General features: G+C 41.0%; 1 protein-coding gene across 3 annotated transcripts in view; it reads left to right on the top strand.

The window, feature by feature from the left end:
* TTC28 (tetratricopeptide repeat domain 28) overlaps positions 1 to 26,794 on the top strand; it is a 700,068-nt gene that overhangs the window by 325,871 nt on the left and 347,403 nt on the right. The window lies entirely within an intron of this gene.

The following is a 26,794-nucleotide window of genomic DNA, read 5'->3' as shown; positions in this document are numbered from 1 at the left end:
TCTTTTATTGTCATGTGCATCACAATTTTGGGATAGAGGCATTTTTATAATATGTAGAGTTTTATGCTGTTCCATCAGTATTTGTTAATATTATTATCCCATATACTCTTGCTTAATTAAACAAATAGACAGAACCCAACTGATTCTCCTAAGAGACCTAAAGTGTGCTCATAGCATCTATCCTCCTTTATTAATAGTGGCACTCTAAGCTCTTGTAGGAAGTATGTGCTAACTATTCTTGATTCTTCTTTTTTTTTTAAGTTTTTTTTTTTTTTAATTTTAAAGGCAGAGTTACAGAGAGAGAGAGAAAGAAGGAGAGAGACAGAGACAGAGACAGAGAGGGGGATATCTTCCATCTGCTGGTTCACTCCCCAAATGGCTATAATGGCTGAGGCCAGGTCAGGCTGAAGCCAGGAGCCAGGAACTTCATCTGGGACTGCCATATGATTGGCAGGGGCCCAAGCACTTGGCCTGTCCTCTGCCACTTTCCCGGGAGCAGTAGCAGGATGCTGGATCTGAAGTGGAGCAGCCAAGGCTGGAACCGGTACCCATATGGGATCCTGATGTTTTAGGCGGCAATTTATCCACTATGACACAATGCTGGCCTCCCTCCTTTTTGCTTTTTTGTTTGTTTGTTTTTGTTTTGAAGATTTATTTATTTGAAAGGCAAAGTTACAGAGACAGAGAAATCTTTATTCTTCTTTAAATAAACTTTTTATTTTGAATTATTAAACTTACAGAAAAGCAGCAAAAATAGAACTGAGAGTTCCTGTATACTACAACTTTTACCTAGCTTTCTTTAATGTTAACATTTGAATAGGTATAGTATAATTAACATGGTGTAATTCTGTTAAGTAAATTATAGACTGTGTATATTTCACCAGCTCTCCCACTAATGGCCTTGTTCTACTCTAGGATACCATCCAGAATCCCACATTGCATTTGATTGTTGTACCTCCTAAAGTCACTTCTGGTATGTCACTCTAAGTGTCTTCCTCCTTCAAGCTTTCCTTTAAAATTTTTGTAGTTAAGGTCTACAGCTATTGAATTCTTTAAGTTTTTAAAACACTTAAAAATTTATTTTAATTTTATTTGAGAGTCAGAGAGAGAGATACACACAAAGAAAGATGTTCTAACTGCTGTTTCACTCCCCAAATGCCTGTAAGAGTCAGTGCTAGGCCAGGCCAAAGCCAGGAGCCCAAAACTCCATCTGGGTCTCACGTTAGTGGTAGGGACTCAAGTACTTAAGCCATCACCTACTGCCTCCCAGGGTGCACATTAGTAGGAAGATGATTGGAAGCAGAGTGGCTGTGACTTGAACTGGACACTCCAGTGAAGCAGGTGTCCCACGTGGCATCTTAGCTGCTGTGCCAAATGACTCACTCCTCAGCATTTTTATTATTTATTTTTTTTAAGATTTATTTTTTATTTATTTGAAAGACAGAGTTACAGAGAGAGGTAGAGATATATAGAGAGAGGTCTTCCATCCGCTGGTCCACTCCCCAGACGGCTGCAATGGCCAGAGCTCCTCAGCATTTTTAAACAAGTCTTTTTTAAAAATGTATTTTTAATTATGGTAAAATGCATGCAAAATAACATTTTCTCTGTTAATAATTTTGAAGTGTACAGTAAAATAGTGTTAAGTGCGTTCATGTTGTACAACTGATCTCCATAATGCTTCATCTTGCAAGCTTAAAATTTAATACCCATTATAGAACAACCCCTATTCTCCACTCCCCTCAACTCCTGGCAACTGCCATTGTGCTTTTGTCTCTATGAATTTGACTGCTATAAGTGCCTCCTATAAGTGAAATCATATGATATGTGTCCTTTTGCAACTGGGTTATTATACTTAGCATAGTGACTTTTAAAAAAAATTTTTTTTTGGAAAGGCAATTACACAGAGAGAGGAAGACACAGAGAGAGAGAGAGGTCTTCCAAGTGGCTGCAATGACAGGGCAGAGCCAAGCTAAAGCCAGGAACCAGGAGCTTTTTCCAAGTCTCCCACATGGGTGCAGGGGCCCAGGGATTTGGGCCATTTTCTGCTGCTTTCCCAGGTGCATCAGCAGGGAGCTGGGTGGGAAATGGAATAGCTGGGTCTGAAACCAGTGCCTGTATGGGATGCTGGTGCCACAGGCAGCAGCTTAACTTGCTATGCCACAGCGCCAGCCCCCAGCTTAGTGGCTTTAAGGCTCATCTATCATGTTATAGCATGTGTCATATTTTTCTTAGTAAGTAATAATGCTCTGTGTATGCGCCACTTTTTTTTTTATCCATCAGCCCATCAATAGAAACTTGAGCGCTTCTTCCTTTGTTATTGTGAATAGTGCTGCTATGAACACAGTTGTTTTGAAGTTTGCTTTTAGTTCTTTTTTGTTTTTAAGATTTATTTTATTAATTTAAAAGGAGAGAGAGAGAGAGAGAAAGAGAATCGATCATCCATCCACTTATCCACTCCCCAAATGGCTGCAATGGCTGGGGCTGCGCCAGGCTGAAGCCAGGAGCCAGGAATTCCATCCAGGTCTCCCATGTGGGTGCTGGTGCCCAAGCACTTGGGCCATCCTCCACTGCTTTCCCAGGTGCATTAGCAGAGAGCTGGATTGGCAGGGAGCAGCTGGGACTCGGAACTGATGCCCATATGGGATGTCGGCACTGCATGTGGTGGTTTACCTGCTGCAACACTGGCCTCATATTTTCAGTTCTCTGAGTAAATACCCATCAGTGGAATTTCTAGATGATATGGTACCTAGGTTTTTCATTTTTGAAGAACCATCAGTTTATGTATTCTGAAATGTTACTTTTTTCTTTGATGTTTGAAAGAAACTAGGTTTAGAGATTTTTTTCAGAAAATTTTTTAAAAAGATTTTGTTTATTTGAAAGTCAGAGTTACACAGAGAGAGGAGAGACAGGCAGAGAGAGAGAGGTCTTCCATCTGATGGTTCACTCCTCAGATGGCCGAAATGGCCGGAGCTGCGCCGATCAGAAGCCAGGAGCCAGGAGCTTCTTCCTGGTCTTCCAGGTGGGTGCAGGGGCCCAAGGACTTGGGCCATCTTCTACTGCTTTCCCAGGTCACAGCAGAGAGCTGGATCAGAAGTGGAGCAGCCGGGTCTCAAACTGGCATCCATATGGGATGCTGGCGCTTCAGGCCAGGGCGTTAACCCACTGCATCACAGCACTGGCCCCCAAAAATTTAAAAACATTCTCTCACTTACCTCTCTTGTATTATTTCTAATGAGAAGCCTGCTGTAACTCTTAGCTTTGTTTTCTCTGTAAAATTATTATTTTTTCTTGCTGCTTATAAGATTTTTTTTATTAATGTGTTTAAGGATATTGATCATGCTGTGTACCTTGGTACAGTTTTTGTTAATTAGTTTTTGTTTTAAAAATGATCATTTTTTATTAAGTTTGGAAAACTTCCAATTGTTATTTTCTCTTACATGTTTTCCTGAGGCCAGCACTGTGGCCTAGCTGGTTAAGCTGCCACCTGGGATGCCAGCATCCGATATGGGTGCCAGTTAGTGTCCTGGATGTTCCACTTCTGGTCCAGCTCCTGCTGATGGCCTGGCAAAAGCAACGGAACATGGATCAAGTGCTTCGGCCCCTGTCACCCGCATGGGAGACAAAGGTGGAAATCCTGGCTCCTGTTTTCTGCCTGGCCCAGCCTGGCCATTGCAGCCATCTGGGGAGTGAACCAGCAGATGGAAGATTCTCTCTCTCTCTCTCTCTCTCTCTCCTTCCCCCTCCCTTTGTCTATCTTCATCCCTTTCTGTAGCTCTGACTTTCAAATAAGTAAAAAATAAATCTTAAAATAAAAACTGTATTTTTCTGACTTTCTCTCCTTTGGTGACTGGTTACATGTGTATTAGGGTGCTTGAAGTTGTTCACAACTCAATGGTTCTCTGTTAAAATAGCTTCATTTTAATTGTTTCAATGGGTATATCTTTAAATTTACTAATGTTCAGTTTCTGATTTGCCATTAATCATATCTCCTGCATTTATTATGTGAGGCATTGTAGTTTTATCTCTAAATTTTTGATTTGTGTCTTTTAAAAATATGTTTCAATCCCTCCTTAGCGTTCTTATTTTCTTGAATATATATACTTTATAGTAGACAATATCCTTGTATACTAATCTATGTCATTTCACTTGGTTTTCATTGGTTTCTTGTTCTCATGTATTTTCCTGCTTATTTGCATGCCTGACATTATGAATTTTACTTTGTTGGGTGCTAGGTTTCTTATATTTATGAAATATTTTTACCTTTGTTGTAAAGCTTTTTTGCTGTTAAGTTCCTCAGAAATGGTTTGGTCCTTTGAAAATTTGTTTTCAGTGTATGTTGGGTGGGACCAGAGCAGCAGCAGTCTAGGCTAATTCTAGGCTAATTCTGTCCCTGTGTTGATGTGTATGTGGACTATGTGATGTCCCATATATTATGGGGACTTTCTCACTCTGATTTATTAGGATAATATTCCTAGTCCTATGTAAGCTCTGGAGAGTGTTCTCCCTGCTTCTTTCTGGTAGTTCTTTTCCAAGTCTTGGGGAGTTTGCCGACACAAATGTGCTGAGTCTCTGCTAAGACTTGGGGTGGGAGGGCTCTTGTAGGTCTCTGCAGTTTCTCTCAGTGCGACTGTCTCCTTTTCATATTTTGTTTTATGAACTTTAGCCACTTTGGTCTCTCCATCCCAAATCTGTCTTCTCAACAAGGAGAGACTGCTGGACTCATTGGATTTCTCCTTCCCAGAGATGGAGATGAAAACTCTACAGAGTGTACTTGACCAAATATAGGGCTTAGCTGTTTCTTTCTCCCCTCTCAGGAATTATTAACATTTGCTGCCTCCTGTTCAGTGCCTGAAATCTATTCATTCTTATGTATTTTCCCTGCATTTTTTAGCTGTTTAAGTCATTAGGTAGATTAATTTCTTCCTTGTTATTCTGTCTTGGCTGGAAGCAGAATTTGAGCCAGTTGTTTAACATCATGTTCTAATTTATTCATTTATAAAATGAAGATAATTCTATGGGTTGTGAGGGGGAAAAGGATAGTACATCTACATCATGTAGTGCAGTTACTGACACAGCGTAGATGCTGAGTAAGTGTTAGTTGCTCTTATTTCTGGCTCATAAGAGGAAGCATGCGTTATGCCAGTGTGGGAAAGTAGGATCATGAGCAAATCCATTTTATTTTGACTCCTTTCTCTGATGTGCAGAATTAAAAAGCAAGTAGTGGCAGTGTTTCTCACCCTTCCTCCCCTATTGACTTATTTCAAAGAGGGCTAAAATATCATTATTAAGAATCTACATAACATAAATGTAGTAAGCCATTTTGTTGTAGTTACGTCAGAAGAGTGTAGCAATTAGGAACGTAGTCCATAGGGTCAGTCCTGGACTGAAGTCCTTGCTTTCATTTTTATCAATCCAGAGTAAGGTTGTTCTGCCTGCCTCATGCTCCATGATACACACGAGGCAGCACCACCTCCTTCACTGGGTTGTTGGGGAATTAAACACATTAATGCTGATGCAGCCCTTTAGCACAATGATATCACATAGACAGGGCTTAATAAGTGATAGCTACTTTAGCTTTACTAGTAGTAAAGTTCACACTGAGATCTTCAACTGGAATGACCATATTGAGCTCCAGATTGCTAGGGCATGCTTTACTTTTTATGGATTTTCCCTTTTTAATATATCTTAGTAGTATTTGTATATGTCTTTACATTTCACAGAATATATTTACATACATTATTTTTTTTACATGGATCCTTGACTCTTTTTTTCCCTTGAAGAAACTGAGGCTCAGAGAAGATAAGCAAGTAACTTAAGGCCAAACAAATAGTGAACGAGAGAACTACAACTAAATCACTGATTGGAGAACTTAAGATATGGTGTCCGTGCTACTTCCGAGTGAAACATTTCACTTGTGTGAAGATGTATGTACTTTTAACCAACAATGGCTTTTATACTCTTGCAGGCAAAGAGCATGAGGACTCTCACTCCTTTTATTGCACTTAGTGACCAGCACCCAGTATACTGATGTGACCTACATGTTATCTATGAGAAGAAAAACACAACTGTTCTCTTACTTCCAAAAATTGAGGTTGACTATTGAGTAATTAGCACCTGTTTAAGACACTGGACCATAGTAATTCTTTCTTCATAACAGATGTGTAACTATATTCTTGATTTTTAGCTTTGAAAACAAATATCTTCTCAGTATGTGAATTTACTACATTTTCTCTTCAGGGTAAAGCTTTCCTAGAATCGTATCAAATGGAACTGTTACTTGACAATTTCATGGATTTTATAGTAATTCCTTTAGTAGATTCCATTTATAGATCAAATGTCTGTGACTAAATATAATTACTTACAGCTAAATCTGATCAAAGCAATAAGCTCAAAATAACTTGCATGGACTTTAAAGCACAAAAGGAGGCAGGATGTTTTATGATGGACAGTCCCAATTGTTTCTTTTGAAAAATAGCCCTTAATTTGAAACATGGCTGTGTTCCTCCATGTTTGCTTTCAGGAAAAACAAAAATAAAACCGAACCCTGAAAAAGCACGTTCAACCTTTATTTCATGTTTTTTTCCTACACTATAACATCCTTATACGCAGATGGTTTTCTTTGGGCAGTTAATTATCATGGTCTATTCATGCTCATTGATTAAGTCTATTTTCTTTATTTACCTTGTATTAGAATAGTTACATTCTCTTAAGGAGCTTATTTTGACCAGTTTTGTTATTTTATCTGTCCTGCTTATAGATTTAGGCAGAAGATTGCTATCATTTTCAGGAATTAGTTTTGGTTAAATCACCCTGCTAGCTTAATACTGTTATTCGGTACTATTCTTATTTATTCCCTTAGGTACTGGTTATGTTTTTTCATAATTACCTTTTTTAATTTTTAAAAGATTTTATTTATTTATTTGAGAGGTAGAGTTACAGACAGCGAGAGGGAGAGACAGAGAGAAAGGTCTTCCTTCTGCTGGTTCACTCCCCAAATGGCCGCAATGGCCAGAGCTGCACCCATCTGATCCGAAGCCAGGATCCAGGAGCCAGGAGCTTCTTCTGGTCTCCCATGCGGGTGCAGGGGCCCAAGGACTTGAGCCACCTTCTACTGCTTTCCCAGGCCATAGCAGAAAGCTATATTGGAAGAGGAGCAGCCAGGACTAGAACTGGTGCCCATATGGGATGCTGGCACCACAGGCGGAGGATTAACCTACTGCACCACAGTGCTGGCCCCCATAATTTCCTTTTAAAAAAGCTTGTTTGCAAAACTCATTACTCTAGATGATAAATCTATGTTCAATGGTACTTGTACTTATTAGTGCAGATGTTGATGGGTGGTATTTTTTTTAAAAATTTTATTTCTATGAGTATGAAAGGGGAGAATGAGAGACAGACAGAGACAGAGCTCCCATCATGACTTATTACCCAAATGTCCTCAATGGCCAGAGCTGGACCATGCCGAAGCCAGGAATCAGAAACCCAGTCCCTGTCTCTCTCATGAATGGCAGGGAATCAACCGCTTGAGCCGTCACCTGCTGCCTGCACAATAGCAGGAAGCTGGATTTGGGAGCAGAGCTGACTTGACCCAGGCACTTGCATAAGGGATGCAGGCATGGCAAGCAGTGTCTTAATCTCTAGGCCGAACCCCTAGCCCAACAGTGGTGTTTTTGGAGATGGGATTGGAATCTGCAGACTGTGATATTCTTCGCCCTCTCTTTTCTAGTAGAAGAATCCTGTTAACTGCTCCACAGTGTCTGAGGACCTTGATTCTGTGTAAGCAGGGCAGCTCTTGATTTGCTTATCTCTTATATGACATCGGATATGTATAAGAAATCAAACCTTTGTGTCCTATATGAAGGGTCTAATGAAGTATTTGAAGAGGTGAACATGAAAGTAGTCAATTAAATTCCAAGGATCTTTAAAATTCATAAAATAATACTAAAACTTACCTTAATATTTTCTCTCTCCTGTACTTGACTGTCTGGCATAGTACTGATGCAGGAGTTCTGATGTGATAACTGACCAGGTTCTGAATGGGTTCTTGTCTCACACAGACAACAAATGAAAGATGTGGATAGCAAACGTCGGTTCCTGATCCAGAAAGGACTCTTGACATTGAGAGGGGCTCCCGAAGGAGGAGGCCATCTAACTTGCTCTGGGACTTAGTCATGTTGGTAAATGGGGTCTTCTTTCGATTGGCTGACTAAGATGTCAATCCTGAAAGTAATATTTATCAACCAATCATCAGGTTAATTTGCTGATGTCAGCCAACTTGTTTTTTACATGGACCTCAAAATGTTGGACAATAAGCCAGGTGCCTTTGTGTGAGCAGGGGGTTTTTGAGCTTGACTCACACCTTTGCTATTATCTGTCTACTTCTGGAAGCAAGCTTCAGTAGGTGCCTGCAGATGTTTCCAAGAAACCACCTTGCATATACTTTTTCACACGCATTTCAGGGGCCAGGAGCCCATCTGTCTACCTAACGATAGCCCCTTCTCTCTCCTCTCTTAGTACCTGGCACAAAGTAGGTGCCTGCAAGATGCAAGCTGAGGGGCTGATGTTTGGCACAGTGGGTTGGGCTGCTGATTGGGACACCCATATCACATATCAGAGTGCATAGGATGGAGTCCCACCTCTGCTTCTGATTCAGCTTCTGGCTAATGCACACCTGGGAGGCAGCAGATCATGGCTGAAGTACCTGGGTTCCTGCCACCCACATGGAACACTCTGATGTAGTTAGTTCCTGGCTTCTGGTTTCAGCCAAAAGAGCCAGGCTCTTGCGGGCTTTTGGAGAATGAAAGGGTAGATGGAGGTTCTCCCTCCCTCTCCCTGTCCTCCTTTCTCTCTCTCTCACCTTCTCATTATGTTGCTGTGCCTTTCAGATAAGTACAAAATAAACAAAGAAGAGATATAGGTTGAACATCCATTATCCAAAAATCTGAAATACTCTGAAATCTGCAACACTTCTGGTCTCAGACATTTCAGATAAGGGATACTAAAGCTGGATTTATTATTTGAACAGATGAAGGATACAATAAATAGTGTGACAGTACTCTGGTGGTGAGGCCGTCATATCTAACATTGTTTGTACTTGCTCTTTGTGTTCTTCTGTGGCCCCTTGCTATATATTACAAGAAAGGAGGGGGTCAATTAACTGTAAACTTCAGCTGGAAACACAGACTGTGCTACAGGGGATTTAGCTAACAGATTTCACTAGTGGAGGCTTTCTAGGTTTGGAAATGATTTATCCAAGGTCAATTGATCAGTCAGTGTGAGGTCTACAGGCACGCTCTGCTGACTCCAGTGTTTATCCCCCTTCAGCACAAATCAGGTTACTTTTCCCCACTTCAGATGGTTGTTAGCTGGCCCATGTTGGCAGGAGTCGTGGCCACTGAGATTGACAGAGGAAGAAGACAAGGACAAAGCTGGTCATCAGCATCCAGGAGTGGCCTGGTCTGGGCCTTCAGTTAGGAACATCGTTACCCAGTGTGGAACAAAGAGGGTAAAGTGGGAAAAAGTACACATCAGTGTCTTACACTTCTTCTTTTTTTTTTTTTTTTTACAATTGATTAAAAAAAGATGAATAGGACAGACGGAATAATAGGGAGGTAGGGAGAGAAAGTGGCAGCTGGGGAGGGCTCAGGGCACATGACTGGGGCTGTAGAGAAAGAAAAACATTGCCATGTGGGTGAGCAAACTGCTGAAGTTTCAAAGCAACAGTAATTTTACACTGAAAATCCTGTAATTACGTGCTTGGCTGTTTAATAAAAACATCCTGTAGTGAAATTACTATATATTTACTTTGTATCTGAAATGCAGAGTATCTTAAATACATGTCTCACTGTGGGATGAGTGCTACATCTTAAAGTTTTTGAAAAAGGAAATTAGCTGTTTTTAGTAGCAGCTGTTCAGAAATTTCCCAACTATAGATAATCAATTCAGAGTTACCTGATTAAATCCATCATTTGTCAGTCATGGAGTGTTCCTCTTTGCTGAACTCTGGAACTAAAATTTCTGTAGGAAAACAAATGGTTGTATTCTTAACACATTACATACGAACTCACTGCGAAAAAGCTGGTAACGAGAATGATCAGGTTGAATCTTTACAGAAATGGAGGCCGTCTGGCCTGAGGTTGAAGTGTAGCCTGCACTTCTAAGGGCTGGAATCTCGTGCACTCACAAACATCCAGCAATCTCACTGTTTTGCACCTGAGAGGCAGCAGATCATGGGACAACTAGTTGGATCCCTACTATCCACATGGGAGACCCTAATTGAGTTCTGGGCTCCTGGCTTTGGCTTGGCCCAGCCCTGGCTGATATGGGCTTTTGGGGGGATTGAACCAGCAGATGCCAGATTTCTCTCTGTCTTTCAAACAAAATAAAACAAAAGCAAAAACAAAAACAAAAAAACCCAACCAACCAAACAAAAAACAACAACAACAATAACAAAAACTCACTACTTTAATGATAGTTAAAATGACCTTTAGTAAGTATAGTAAGTAGTGTTAAATGTAGGGTTAGTAATTCTCAAGCTTTAAAATGCACCTGAGTCAATTGGGTGTGTATATATATATATATATATATATATATATTTTGACAGGCAGAGTGGACAGTGAGAGAGAGAGACAGAGAGAAAGGTCTTCTTTTTCCGTTGGTTCTCTCCCCAATGACCGCTGTGGCTGGCGCGCTGCGCTGATCCGAAGCCAGGAGCCAGGTGCTTCCTCCAGGTCTCCCATGCGGGTGCAGGTCCCAAGTGCTTGGGCCATCCTCCACTGCACTCCCGGGCCACAGCAGAGAGCTGGCCTGGAAGAGGAGCAACCGGGACAGAATCCGGTGCCTCGACCGGGACTAGAACCTGGTGTGCCGGCGCCAGCGCCACAGGCGGAGGATTAGCCTAGTGAGCCACGGCGCTGGCCAATTGGGTATATTCTTAAAGTCATAGCTTTGTTCACTAGATTTGGGCAAGTCGTGAGATCTTGCCTGCTAACAGACTCATGGAGGGCTCTTGCTGGTAGGCCAGGCATGACATCAAATAGTGAACTTTCATGACATTGCCTCTCTAGCTCACGCTCCCTGGTATCTCTGTGGTTCTGCCTTTGCATTTCTTGATCCACGTGCATTTCCACCTCTGACTCCTTGCTCGTACCTCTCACTGTCTCCCTTTCCTTCTGTCTCTGCCTTTCTCTTTCTCTGCTTCCCTCTCCTTCCTTCCTTTCTGCTTTCCCCTTCTCTGTCTCTTCTCTCTGCCAACCGACCTCCCTCTCACCTCCTTTTGTAGCCTGCCCCTTCTCTCCTCTCCCTGTCTCCTGTGCACATGCACACCCCGCCTCACAGACTCACAGGACGTAGGCGAGTAGTTACTTGGAATATTTGCTCACTTGTGGCCTGGAACAACTCAGGGCACAGAAAAGCTGCATGAAGAAAACTGGTCCGTATTTGATGACGTGGATGGCGTACACATTTCCCACTTGAGTGTAAGCGGAAGCTTGTTTTCTCGCTGTTCTCAGGATATAAACAGTCCTGAGGAGATGGGGGAGGAGGGGTCTGCATTTTTATTGACACTGGGATTCTGGAAAGTGAGATACCCTCCTGGAGGTGGTTATGGTTCCCTTAAATACGTTAGGAAAGCGCAGAAGCCCTCCAGGCCGGTCGGTCCTCACGGAGCACTGTCATGGTAATTCAAGGGTCTGGGAGCTTCAGGTTCCGCCCCCACCGCTCTGAGGTCATGCCTGCCCTTGAGAAGCTGCCCTCCTGTGCGCCCCTGTGAAGGTTCAGGCCCCCAGCTCACTGAACTGATGCTGTACGTCTCGGACACTAGGGTCTCCATCTGTAAAGTAAGAGCTTAATTAGGTGGTCTCTACGATACCTTTTACTGTGACTGTCTGTGTTTTGACCATTAGGTAAAGAGCATTTAAAAATTGACCGTTCAAATTCTTCATTGCATCATTTTGCCTTCAAAATATGCATTTTCCCTTTACATGGGGCTAGACTTGATATATTTTGGATTTTTAATTTGAGGTTTAATCAATGTATTGCATTCATGTCTCAATTATTTTCCCTAATGGAGATGAAATAGCTAAACAAAAATCATTTTTATTTACTTTTGAACACATTATTTAGTTATTTCATGTCTGCTTCCCAATCAATTTGCTTGGGCTGATGCTGCGTGTCACTTGTATTTTTTAAAGCCATCACTAAGGGTGTGCAGAATCTACTAACACATTACCCGAAGCCTGAACAGCCCAGCTGAGTGCCTTTCACGTTTTAGTGCTCTGGATACTCTTTTTTATCTTTATTTTTTTAAAAGATTCATTTACTTACTCAAAAGGCAAAGTTAGAGAGAGAGAGAGCTCTTCCATCTGCTGTTTCACTCCCAAAATGGTAGCTACGGCTGGAGCTGAGCTGATCTGAAACCAGAAGCCAGGAGCTTCTTCCGGGTCTCCCACATGGGTGCAGGGGCCCAAGCACTTGGGCCATCTTCTGCTTTCCCAGGCCGCAGCAGAGAGCTGGATTGGAAGAGGAGCAGCCGGGACTCAGAACTGATGCCCATATGGGATGCTAGTGCCACAGGTGGTAGCTTTACCTGCTACACCACAGCATAGGCTCTCTGGGTCCTCTTTAGTTGTTATTACTGACCAGAAGTATAATTGATTACAGTATTACAAGGTACCATGCCTTTTGGAAAAATCTGTGTTGTTTTCTTTGGTTTCAGTGGAGGAGAAATGAGATACAGGGTAGCAGGAGCAGGGCCCTGAACAGCCGAATTCCTTAAGTAGTGGGATTCTTTCTGCTGTAAGTGGTCCCTGCCTTTTCGATGTAGCTCTCATATACTGGCATTAGTTTGAATGTTGCCTGGATTCATTGTTGTTTACTTATGAATAAACCAGAGTTATTTCTTTCCTAAGGCTTTTGATTTTCATTCAGAGAAGCCTTTGGATAAATATCTAATTACAAATGTAGTGATATGTGCAGATTGATATATGTTCAGTCATTAACATCACAAGGAAAAGTCAGATAGATAGGAAATAGGAGACTGAACAAGAACTAGAATAGAATTTATGTAAAATGCTAATTTATCCTTCAAAATAGGTAGATATGGCTTTAAAGAAATTTATTTTAAATTTAAAAATTCATTTTTAAAATCTTCAAGATTTTCTTGAAGAGAGTATAATGAGGGTGCTATTACAGAGGTTTGGGCTGGGCTGAGGAAACTGCCATGGGATGGTGAGATGTCCGAGACCAGCACCCCTGAGAAGCTGTTACCACCTCCCACAGCCAGGAGGAGAAGCCGTTACTTTAGCTTGATGAGACTTGTTGCAGAGCTGTCTAACAGAAGCTTCAGGGCAAGGAAGGCTCTGAACACCCAGTGAGGCAGGGAGGGGGGGTGGGTGCTTGGAGAAAAATGGAATAAATACTCTGATACTTCTCTCATGCTAGTGCCTCCCATTACCAGAGCCCAACACGAAACCCCAGGGCAAGAGTCCAGTCGTCCACAGAGGCTGGCCTCCTGGTGCACAGAGGAGCTGAGAAGGCTGGGGACAGCGTGGAGGATGGGAATGATAAATAGCATCATCTGCCCAGAAAGGACCTGGTCTGATTTACAGCTGGAGTTCAACCTAATGTAAAAAGAAGCATAGCTGTGACCTCATCTCATGCCTACTAGATGTTTTTGTTATTCTTAGGTGTATCTTTAAAAACATGTATCTCTTCAGCTTTTCACTGATAGTTTTTTCCCTGTGCCTTGTGAATTCCTGAAAAAGAAGGAGTTCTGTATAAATGCCAGAGACCAAATTTGATTTTCTCTTCAAATTTTGTTTACTTTTGTAAATCTTCATTACCTTCAAGAAAAAGAGATGAGCTACGTGGTAGTGTTGACATTTCTTTTAAAGTTGATGAAAGATATTTTAAATTAAACATGACTCTTTGAAGGACTCTCCGGTTCATTTTTAAAACATGACCAGTTCTCTGAAGTACACAGGCTTGTCTGAGGAAGGGAGTCCGTTTTAGCACCTGATCTTTTCTTTTGAAAGATTTGTTACTAATCTAATTATAGTGCTTGGTAAAACAGGTCGTGCAGAGGATAGCCTTTTCCAAGATCCCCGTGGTTGTTAAACCTTCCTGATACAACTTGAATCTCTCTAGGTCAGCTTTATCTGTGACACATCAGAGTCACATACTGTGTGAGACTACTTCCTCAGAGCAAAAGAGTTCTGGGTTAAACACAAAAAAACACCCAACAGCTTTTTGGTAAATTTACAAGCAAATAAGTGCTTTAGTCTGCCTGGTGAGAGTTCTGTACGCTTTCTGGTCTCTCTTGCACTGTTTACTAAGAGACAGCTACACCTCCTAAGTCAATCTGAAGGGGAAAATCTTGCCAGTCACCTTAGTTCATTTCTAAAGCCTGGTCATGAAGCTCTTTAAAGTATAATACAAGAACCCTCTAGTATCAAGGGTGGGCAAAAAGTTCATGGAAAGAGCACATTATCTATTAATTCCATTTTTTCCCATGAATATTTGAAGTATCCTTGTATTAACTTTTCAATTCTAAACTTTTAAGAAAATATCTGGTTTATTGTTGTTGTTGTTACTTTATTTTTGCTAGAGTGATTTAGGGCAGATAACAGGCACTAGATACCCTTAAGTAGTAATTTTTTGAAAAGACATAGACCTTTTTAGTGCTTGATTCAGATCCATCTTGGTCGATTTTCTGTTGCTAATAACAGAATGCCACACACTGGGCAAGTTATGAAGAAGAGAGGTTGCTTTTCACTCATGGTTCTGGTCCAAGGCTGATGGACTGCTTGGTGATGGCCTTTTGTAGGCAGAGTCCTGAGGTGGCTCAGGTACCGTGTGAAGAGAGCACAAGAGCGCCATGGCCACCTGGTTTGTACAGCAGACCCACTTCCCAGATTACCCAATTGACTCATTAAGCCATTCATTCATTCACTGCATTGATATTAATATTAATCTAGTCAAGAGGGCAGGGCCCTGATCTTCTCTGATTTCTACGACTTCCCACCCCTTGACTTATTGTTAATCGAGGTTGAATTTCAACATGAATGTGGAGGGGAAAAAACATACTTAAACCAGCACAGAATCTGTATGTCAGCTCACTACTGTCCTTTGAGGAAGGGACTTCAGTGTGCATGACCTCATTCTAGACTGTTGGATCTTTCCCCTCTAATGTTGTTTAATGGTTCTTTTTTTTTTAGAACATATTTTTTTTCAGGACACAGAAATGAAAAAAAACTGAAGTATTGAAGGTTATTTATTTTGTCAGTATATTTTTATGAAATCTCAAAATGCATGTTGTTAAAAATTTTAAAGTCCTTTCACCCTTTCAAATGTTTTTACACATTTTTTCGGCACCACTCACTGTTCTATCAGTTTAAACATCCATCTTACTAGACAGAACATTTCCATGTTGTAGTACACACATTCAAATGTGATTTCACAGTGACATTGTAGCATCCTGTTATCATGTCAAGACAGAAACACTTCTCGTAGTTTGGTCTCTACCATCTTGCATATTCCACCCTTGTGTAGTTTGTCACATGTAACTTTATTGTAAATATGGAAAAATACCTGAAAATGCAAAACTAATGGTGTCTTTACTGTAGTATCTCATATATGCAGTCCTCTTTCATAGAAGAATGAAAATAGGCTGGAAGTGAAATGGTTGATACTGCTTCAATATAGCCCTTTTATGTTTTTTAAAAGAGCTTTTTTTGAGATGTTGACATACAGTAAACTGCACATACAATTTGCTAAGTCTTCATATAGGCATACACTGATGCAACTGTGACAATCAGGATAGTGAACATATACATCGCCCCCAAAAGTTTCATTGCACCCTCCTTTTCCTCCTTCAATGCTCTCCTCAGAAGGACGTTTCCTGTTGTATAAATTAGCTTGAAGTTTCCAGAATTTTATATAAAAGGAATCATAGAGCATGCACTCTTGTATGTTTGGCTTCTGTCACTCAGCATACTACTTGTGAAGTTTGTGCAGGTTGCTGCATACATCAGTAACTCATTCTGTATTGCTGAGGAGTATTCCATTGTGTAGCTATACCGTAACGTGTTCCTACGTTCACCTGTTAATGGATGTTGGCTGTTGTAAATGAGATTGCTATAAGCATTTATAAATAAGTGTTCTTATGGAAATACATTTCCTTTATTATAGGAGAAGAATGTTTGGATTGTATGGTAGGTGTATGTTTAACTTTTTAAGAAACTGCCGTTTTAAAAATGATTGTATCATTTTTAGATTCCACACGTTCAGTTTATTAGAGTTCTAGTTGCTGCAGGATCTTGGCAAAACTTTTTAATTTTAGTCATTTTAATAGATGTGTAGTGATATTTCACTATAGTTTTATTTTATATTTCTCTAATGACTTTATGTTGAACATCTTTTCATGTGCTTCTTTGTCATTCATGTATCTTTTTTGGTGAACTGACTACATTTAAAACATTTTTTTTGAAGATTTGTTTATTTGAAAGACAGAGTGTCAAGGAGAGGGGATGAGGGAGAGAGAGAGAGACCTTTAATCTGCTGGTTCACTCCCCAGATGACTGCAATGGCTGAAACTGCACTGATCTGAAGCCAGGAGCCAGGAGCTTCTTCCTGGTCTGCCATGTGGGTGCAGGGGCCCAATGACTTGGGCCATCTTCTACTGCTTTCACAAGCCATAGCAGAGAGCTGGATCAGAAGAAGAGCAGCCAGAACTTGAACCGGTGCCCATATGGGATGCCGGAGACAGGTGGAGGATTATACTACTGTACCACAGCATTGGCCCCTGACTACATTTTTCCTGATTTTTCCCCCAATGATTTGTTTGCTTTCTTATTTGGAAAACTCTATAACTTAAATACCAGTCCTTTATTAAATATATGCTTTGTAAAGGTTTTCTTCAAGCCCGTGGCTTGTATTTTTATTCTTCTAATTATCTTTTCAGGGGTAGCAGTTTTTATGAAGTCTGATTATCAATGTGTTATTTTATAGGTTGCACTTTTGATGTCGTATGTAAGTAATTTTTGTCTACCTCAAAGAAAGTTTTTTTTTATGTTTTCTTATAGACCTTTTATGGTTTTAGATTTTATATTTAGATTTGTGGTCATTTTTAATTTGATTTTTGTATTTGCCATGAGATACAGATCCTCATTATCCTGTTTATTATTATTGCTAGTTGGAAGATGGATATGGATTTTTTTGTACCCTTTGTTGTAAAGGCTGCCCATTCTCCATTGCATTTATTTATATTTGTGCCTTTGTTGAAAATCAATGCTTTCCTATTGTGTTGTTCAGCTCTGTAAAAACAAAAGGAGACCAGATAATACCAAACATTTTGGAGTATCAGGCAAGATCCTGAATGAGTCTGGTTCCAGTTTAACTCCTTGTATTATAACTTCTCATCTCCCTCTGTTTTAGCTGTGCGGAATTCCTCTCTTCCCTGGCTGTCTCCTTGGTTTTCAGGCCTCTGTGCTTTTCCACAAACTCTTCCCTGGCCTGGGGTACCCTTTCCCCCTGAAGCATCAGCTCCCTTGTTAAGTCCTTTCAAATGCTGCTTCAGAGAAACCTCCCACTGCCTAAATTAATTGTCCCTTCCTTTGTGTCACCAAGACAGTGCAGACAGACCTTGATGAAGTACTGATTACTTTCTGTGGTGATTATCTGCGTATCTGTCTTTCCTAACAGCTATGATGTAAGAAGACAGGGACAGAGATCATGACTAATTCATCTTCGTATCCCTGTGGCTAAAACTCACTAAGAAAATGTTAAAAAAAAATGGGTGATTGAGACAACAAAGAGGAATATTTTAAGAAAAATCTTGTTGAAAAGAAAACATGTTGTGTTTAAATTTTGTTTGCCTTTATGGGCAGAATGTTACATGGGCTACAGGAAATCTTACAAGGCCTGCTTGTTTGTCCAAGGCTTTCTCCATCACTTCCACATGATTCTTGGTTTAAATTTGACATGGTTTCTGGACACATTCAATGTAGGTAGTAAAGGACAAAGGGAAATAGCAGAGTGTAATAATCAGGGAAGGTATGCTGACAATGGTATTTTCAACATACATGGATATGAAGGAAGAGGAAAGAAGTTGTTGAGTAACAGCTGCCAAATCGTGGCACATGCTTCCCTTTGGGTTCAGTTTGACAAAGTGTTTAGCACTTAGCCGTGTGCAAATAGGTGTTTCATAAACACTTGATTGACATGTGCTGTATTTTGTGTTATTGTTTCAATGCTGCTGCCTTTTTATGTGTACTTTCTCTTATTCACAGTCCTAATGAAAGAGGTTTAATTAGAAATATATAGAGGATCATTTTTCTATTCAATTATTGTTTATAGCCATTGTCTATATTCCCACAAAACTAGGATCTTTTTGCTTTTTACATGTTAAACTTCTCATTCAGTGAACTATCAAGCCTTTTTACTATAATATGAATTTAAAATGTTATCTCACAAGCTAAAAAAAAAGAAATGGAAAAGGAAGGAGGCTGGGAGGGAGAATTGAGGAGGGAAGGAGGGAGGTAGGGTATATCATTATATTAGAACTGTATCTACAAAGCACATTGAACCTGTTAAAAATAATTTAAAATTAAAATAAAAAACTTTTTAAAAAATATAGAGGATATAATTTTGGTATTGTTTCTACATTGTGTCATTCATTGGTAGTTTTTGCCAATATTTGTAATAGACTAATAAATTCTAATTAAAAGGATATGCGATTAGAAGTGATACACAGACCTGTATATCAATGTTAATATTAGCACACAGATTTCATTAGACATGTGTTCCTGCGTTAGTATCAGCACACAGATTTCATTCTTTTCTCGTTTATAAGAATGGACTTCACCGAAGAGAACAAGATTTGTGTTCTTTGAGCATTTGCAGAAGCAACCTCTAAACGGAGGCCCTGGGCCCATTAGCACTAATGAAAAGAGTCACCCAAGGGGATAAGATGGATGGCTTGTGTTTGCACGTGCTAATCTCATGTATGTTTTCTGCCACAAATAATTTCCCAAAGCTTGACTCCGTGTTTTCAGTTTCATGTGCCTTTTTTTCTGATAGCTAAGCTGTTAGGAATGACACCTGTTTTATTATTACTAATCATTGCATGTCTTTATTTTTTGATTCTGAATATCAACTAAATAAATCTATCACTTAGAGTTGCTTATGTGAACTGATGGTATAGAAAGAAAATTAATGTTTCTGTATTGTGGATTAAGTCTTGATGTCTTAATGAGAAGGGTACCTCTGTATCTATCTTTGAGATTGTTGAGGCTTGTTTTAAAACAAATAAACAAAACTAAACAAAGAAAATAACTTTTCTAAGCAACTGCTATCTCAACATATATTTTATTTATTTATTTTATGTTTTTGTTGATGTAAGGTGAACAAATTTCATATATTCATAGATACAGACTTAGGAACATAGTGATACTTCTCACCCCACCTCCCTCCTGCCCATGCTTCCACTCTCCCTTGTCCTTCCTTTTAATTTTTACAGTGACATACTCTCGGTTTAGCTTACAATCATAAGCTTAACCCTCCACTAAGTAAAGAATTCAACAAGTAGTAGGAAGAAAAAAACACTATTCCTCAACAGTAGAGACAAGGGATGTAAACAATAAATGAATCTCAAAATGTCAGTTTCACTCTTATACATTACATCTTTGCACTCTATTATTTACCACACATTAGGGAAAACATGATATTTGTCTTTTGGGGACTGGCTTATTTCACTAAATATAATGGTTTTCAGTTGCATCTGTTTTGTTGCAAAAGACAGGATTTCATTGTTTTTATGGTTGAGTAGTATTCCATAGTGTAGATATACCACATGTTCTTTATCCAGTCATCAGTTGATGGATAGCTGGATTGATTCCATATGTTTGCTATTGTGAATTGAGCAGCAATAAACATGGGGGTGGGTACAGGGAACTCTTTCATCTGCTCATTTCATTTTGTTTAGGTAAATGCCCAGGAGTGGGATGGCTGTGTCATATGGTAAATCTATTTTCAGATTTCAAGTATCTCCATACCGTCTTCCACAATGGCTGTACTAGTTTACATTCCTACCAAAAGCAGATTAGGGCACCTTTTTTTCCATATTTTGCCAGCATTTATTGTTTTTTATTTCTATATGGTAGCCATTCTCACTGGGGTGAGGTGAAACCTCATTGTGGTTTTTATTTTCATTTCCCTGATGGCTAGTGATCCTGAGAATTTTTTCATGCGTCTGTTGGCCATTTGAATTACACCTTCTGAAAAACTCCTGTTCATGTCTTGTGTGCATTTCTTGACTGTATTGTTCATTTTGTTGTTGTTGAGTTTCTTGAGCTCTTTAAAATGTTATCTAGTTATTCTAGATTCTAGATTCTAGTTATCAATCCTTTATCAGTTGCATAGTTTGCAAATATTTTCTCCCATTCTGTTGGTTTCCTTTTTACTTTGTTGGGTGTTTCCATTGTAGTGCAGATGCCTCTTAGCTTGATGCAATCATATTTGTCTACCTTTATTGCCTGTGCTGCTTTTCCAAAACTCTTTACCTATTCCAATGTCCTGTAAAGTCTCCCCAATGTTCGCCTCTAGTAACTTGATGGTATCAGGTCATAGATTTAGATCTTTGATCCATTTAGAGCTGATATTTCTGTAAGATGTAAGATAGGGCTCTTCCATGAGAGTATTTCAGGCATGGAAAGCCAAGACACTCTGGCAAAAAAAAAAAAAAAAAAAAGACCTAAATGAAAGATCTCTGTGAGCGAGATCCCAGTGGAAAGAACAGGTCTTCAAAGAAGGAGGTACCTTTCTCTGAAGGGAGGGGAGAACTTCCACTTTCACCATGACCTTGTCTAAATAAGATAAGAGTCGGTGAACTCAAAAGGCTTCCATAGCCTTGGCAACTCATGACTGGAGCCTAGGGTGATTACTGATGCCATAAACAGGAGTGTCAATTTGTAAAGTCAACAACAGGAGTCACTGTGCAAAATTACTCCTCATGTAGGATCTCTGTCCTTAATGTGCTGTACATTGAGATTTAATGCTATAATGAGTACTCAAACAGTATTTTTCACTTTGTGTTTCTATGTGGGTGCAAACTGTTGAAATCTTTACTTAATGTATACTAAACTGATCTTCTGTATATAAAGAGAATTGAAAATGAATCTTGATATGAATGGAAGGGGAGAGAGAGCGGGAAAGAGGAGGGTTGCGGGTGGGAGGGAAGTCATTGGGGGGGAGCCAATGTAATCCATAAGCTGTACTTTGGAAATCTATATTCATTAAATAAAAGTTAAAAAAAAAAGATAGCGCTCTTATTTCATACTTCTGCACACAGAGACCCGATTTTCCGGGCACCCTTTGTTGAAGAGACTGTCCTTTCTTCAGGGATTGATTTTCAGCTCCTTCATCAAAGATTAATTGGTTGTCGATGTGTGGATAGATTTGTAGGGTTTCTGTTCTGTTCCATCGGTTTCATGTTTATTTTTGTGCCAGTGTCAGGTTGTTTTGATTATAACTGCCCTGTAGTATATCTTGAAATCCAGTGTTGTGATGCCTCTGGCTTTGTTTTTGTTGTTCAACATTGCTTTAGCTCTTCGGGATCTCATGTGTTTCCATATGAATTTTGGCATTTTTTTCTAGATCTGAGAATGTTGTTGATATTTTGATTGGGATCACACTGAATCTGTAAATTGCTTTCAGTAATATGGACATTTTGATGATATTAATTTTTCAAATCCATGAAGGTGCAAGATTTTTCCATTTTTTTGATGTCTTCTTTATCTTTCTCTAATGTTTTGTGGCACTTGGCCTTACCACAACCAGGATATGCTTCTTGTTATCTGCCCTTGTACTTACTACTATGACTTGACAAGCAGGTGAATGTCATTGGTTCCATTTCTTTTATCCCAAATGACTTGAGCACTAAGAAAAACTGTTGCATATACAGAAGCACTTACTTTCTAACTCCAGTGAAATGTGTCTCAGGAAGAAAATGGATTATTGGATTCTGGTCGGGCAGCTCTTTTCTTTGACCCAGTCACTAAACCAATTTGCTTGATCAATTGAAGATCTGATTTAAGAGGCTATCACAGACAGAAGTTGTTGTGGAAATGGGTAAAATATATTACTCTCTCAGTGTAACAAACATCTTTTTCCTGATATGATTCTGATATGACATTAGAGTTAGCCAGTAGGGATAAAAGACATTTTCTTAAAAGTTCATATATCCTTCTTTCCTTTTCCTGCTGTTTAATTTTAGTCATTCTAATCCACATTCTAGGATTTAGTCCATTGTCTTAAACCTGTTAGTAGTTAAAACTTACATCAAACTGTTTTTATTCTTATCATGGAGTAGTCTTATTTTTTTTAAACTTTTATGTAATAAATATAAATTTTGAAAGTACAACTTTTGGATTATAGCAGTTTTTCCTCCCATAACCACCCTCCTACCTGCAAACCACCCCATCTCCTGCTCCCTCTCCCATCCCATTCTTCATCAAGATTCATTTTCAATTATCTTTATATACAGAAGATCAACTTGGTATATACTAAGTAAAGATTTCAACAGTTTGCACCCACACAGACACACAAAGTATAAAGTACTGTTTGAATACTAGTTTTACCGTTAATTTGCATAATACAACACATTAAGGACAGAGATCCTACATGGGGAGTAGGTGCACAGTGACTCTGGTTGTTGATTTAACAATTGACACTCTTATTTATGACGTTAGTAATCACCCGAGGCTCTTGTCATGAGCTGCCAAGGCTATGGAAGCCTCTTGAGTTCACAAACTCCGACCTTATTTAGACCAGGCCATAATCAAAGTGGAAGTTCTCTCCTCCCTTCAGAGAAAGGTACCTCTTTCTTTGATGGCCCGTTCTTTCAGGGAGTAGTCTTAAATGAAAAAATCTGTTTATTAGGCTTGATATTATTGATCTTAGGACTTGATCTTGTTATACAGTTCTGTTATTTTCTAGGGTGATTAGAGGAACCAATGTACATCTCGGGCAAGATTTCATGCCCATTTTATTTATAGCGTTGAAGACAGGAGACCTGGAGGTTATGTGGAAGAGAGGAGTGAGAGAGTAGAAACAGGGATGCAGTCAAGAGAAAGAACCCATGGGGCACTGAGCAGTGGCCACAGTGAGGAGGGATGGGGGTTCCAGTGGTCCCCAGGTACTACTGGCAGTGGTCACAGTAGGGAGGGACGGGGGTCCCAGTGGTCCCCAGGTACTACCGGCAGTGGTCATAGTAGGGAGGGTCGGGAGTCCCAGTGGTCCCCAGGTACTACCGGCAGTGGTCACAGTGAGGAGGGTCGGGGGTCCCAGTGGTCCCCAGGTACTACCGGCAGTGGTCACAGAGAGGAGGGTCGGGGGTCCCAGTGGTCCCCAGGTACTACTGGCAGTGGCTGCTGTGAGGAGGGTCGGGGGTCCCAGTGGTCCCCAGGTACTACTGGCAGTGGTCACAGTGAGGAGGGATGGGGTCCCAGTGGTCCCCAGGTACTACCGGCAGTGGTCACAGTAGGGAGGGTCGGGGGTCCCAGTGGTCCCCAGGTACTACCGGCAGTGGTCACAGTAGGGAGGGTCGGGGGTCCCAGTGGTCCGCAGGTACTACTGGCAGTGGTCACAGTAGGGAGGGATGGGGTCCCAGTGGTCCCCAGTACTACTGGCAGTGGTCACAGAGAGGAGGGTCGGGGGTCCCAGTGGTCCCCAGGTACAACTGGCAGTGGTCACAGTAGGGAGGGACGGAGGTCCCAGTGGTCCCCAGGTACTACTGGCAGTGGTCACAGTAGGGAGGGACGGGGGTCCCAGTGGTCCCCAGGTACTTCCGGCAGTGGTCACAGTAGGGAGGGTTGGGGGTCCCAGTGGTCCCCAGGTACTACTGGCAGTGGTCACAGTAGGGAGGGACGGGGGTCCCAGTGGTCCCTAGGTACTACTGGCAGTGGCCGCTGTGAGGAGGGACGGGGGTCCCAGTGGTCCCCAGGTACTACTGGAAGTCGTCACAGTGAGGAGGGTCAGGGGTCCCAGTGGTCCCCAGGTACTACTGGCAGCAGCTGCTCCATGGTAGGCTTCGGGCCCATGGACACGTCAGACCGAGTTCAGACTATTACTTCAAAATAGTAAGTTCCTTGGCATGAAATCTTTGCTGTAGGAGCAGGTGAATGGATTAGTGATGTGAAGATAATATTGGCTTAGGAGAAGACGTTCCTTCTGAGTAGGAGGCGCTTTGTGGGGCCACTATTAGCACAGCGGCCCATTCTGCTTCTGTTGGCCTGCAAACTGCTGATTAACTGCTTTTATGTAGGCAGAGCTGACAAGCGGCATCATTTAGAAAAAAACAGTAGTGCTCTAAGGAACTAGTCAGGAGTTCAAACTGACATTTAGAAATTGTAAACTCACAGACTTCATGACAAGTAATGCTGTCAGTTTAAATTAAGGCTTTTCTACCTAGAGATAGGATAAAAAGAGCTAGTAATATAGCCTATGACCAGTGTGTTAGAGAGCGATTCTGCTCTAGTGAGCCGAGAGATTGTGCTATTTGGACCTAACGTTCAGTTGCACTTCCTTTTCCTTCGATATTTTCTGGATGATCAGCCAGTGTGAAGGGTCGATGCTGTGAATGGTTGTAACAAATGCACAACAGTTCAACCAAAAAAATGTTCTGTTCTTGCTTTTAGGGGAACATTTTTGGCTAAATGAATTAGGAAACTAGAATGAATTAAAAGTTCAGTTCTCAAAATAAGATACTTTATGTTAACATTAAGAAGTTTAGCAACAATTTCCCTATCTGGAAAGAGTGAATTATCTAAAATATGTAGAATGACAGTAAAGAAGAACCATGTTGAAGAAAATGGCTCCCTCACAGCCAAGAGTGTTTCTACCTTACCTGTTTCTACCATCTGTCTGGCAATTTGGTGACCAGTCGGCTCTCATGTTTCATCCTGGTGTGACAGAGTCTCACCTGCTGGTCCAGGAGTCCCTTTGTGATTGACACCTGTGATTGAGCATCCAGACTGGGGAGTCAGAGTGTTTATTGGATAGGGCACCTTGGGAAAAAATTAACTTTTTATTCTCTTAGACTCAATGTTTATATGAAGACTTTGCATTTTAGGAATAAATCCGTTGAGTTTTTAAAAAAAACTCTGCATGGAACTGACAGAAATTTGATAGAAGTAATGTCTACCTAATGACTAAACCAATGGTCCATGTAGACAATGGGTCACTGTACTGGTTCTGCCCATCTTCCCGTGACTTGGGACGTGCATTATAGTGAAAAGAGTCCTAGAGTTGGAGTCAGGAGGCGAGGTTAGCACCTGCTCATCCATGCCTGGGGCAATGCATTTCACTTTCTGAGTCAGTTTTTTCACTGTAAAATGGAGATACCTATTTATTGTATTTATAGGCTCATTGCAAGGCTAAAATGAGATTGGAATTATTCTGTGGACTATGATGTTTTATGCAGATATTGTTATGATTATTATGTGGCATGGTTAGTACCCTTCCCTGGGCACATTACCAGAGCTGTTGCACAGGATCTCATGCTTAGAAGGAGGGTCCTGTGCTTTGGGATATGCAGTTGTCATCTTGAAATTTTGAGTAATTATGTCTTTGAATTTGCATTTTATAAGTGTAGTCAGGTGGGACAAGGTAGCCTGTGCTGGGGAGAGGAACCCTATATAATCCAACCTATTGCTAGTTTTCCTACTTTTCTTTTTTTTTTTTAAAGATTTATTTATTTGTTTATTGAAAGAGTTACACAGAGAGAGAAGGAGAGGCAGAGACAGAGAGGCCTTCCATCTGCTGGTGTACTCCCCAATTGGTCACAACAGCTGGAGCTGCGCTGATCAGGAGCCAGGATCCAGGAGCTTCCTCTGGGTCTCCCACGTGGGTGCAGGGGCCCAAGGACTTGGGCCATCTTCTACTGCTTTCCCAGGCCAAAGCAGAGAGCTGGATTGGAAATAGAGCCGCCGGGACTCGAACCAGCGCCCACATGGGATGCCAGCACTGCATTCGGCGGCTTCACCAGCTACGCCTACGCCGCAGTGCTGCCCCACCCCCTACTTTTCTTATAACGAATTCTCTGCTGAGCCCTCCTCTGTGTCTCCCTAGCAGCTGCTGCCACCCTCCACACCTGGCAGAGCTTGAGTGTTGGACACAGGAAGAAAGGGGCGTGTGCATGCTGTACAAGTTGTGTCTAGTGCCCTGGGTGTCTGAGAGTCCTTATGCTGTCTGAGCACCTTCATGATCTAGAGAGCATTCTACATATATTTACATTTGAGAGTCAGAGAGGGACAGAGACAGCTCCTAACCCCTGGTTCACTCCCCAAATGCATACTATAACCGAGGCTGGGCCAGGCCAAATCTGGGAGCTAGAAAGTTCATCTGGGCCTCCCTTATGGATGCTGGGAACCAAATTACTTGAGCCGTCACCACTGTTTCAGTGCCTGTGTTATCGGGAAGCTGGAGTCAGGAGTCAGAGCCAAGCATGGAACCCAGGTCCTCTGATGTGGAACCTAGGCATCTTAGCCACTGGACTAACCTGCCCAGGAGCACAGTAGTAAGTAGCAAATTAAAAAAAAAAAAAAATATATATATATATATATTATGTATATATTGAGAGGACCACAGCAAAAAAGGAAAAAGTGTTTTTTTCCTAACTTTTAAACAAGATGCTCCTCATTTTCATTTTGTGTGGCTCCCACCACTTATGTGGCTACTCCGCAAAATACATATCTAGTACTGCTCTTCCAAGCCGTAGGGATTTCTCAGGGCTCCTACA

This window comes from Oryctolagus cuniculus, chromosome 21, assembly GCF_051225735.1.
Source record: "Oryctolagus cuniculus isolate XC-2025 breed Fujian yellow rabbit chromosome 21, ASM5122573v1, whole genome shotgun sequence".
Lineage (NCBI taxonomy): Eukaryota > Metazoa > Chordata > Mammalia > Lagomorpha > Leporidae > Oryctolagus > Oryctolagus cuniculus.
The sequence above is the reverse complement of the archived record's forward strand: the minus strand, read 5'-3'. Positions and strand labels throughout refer to the sequence as shown.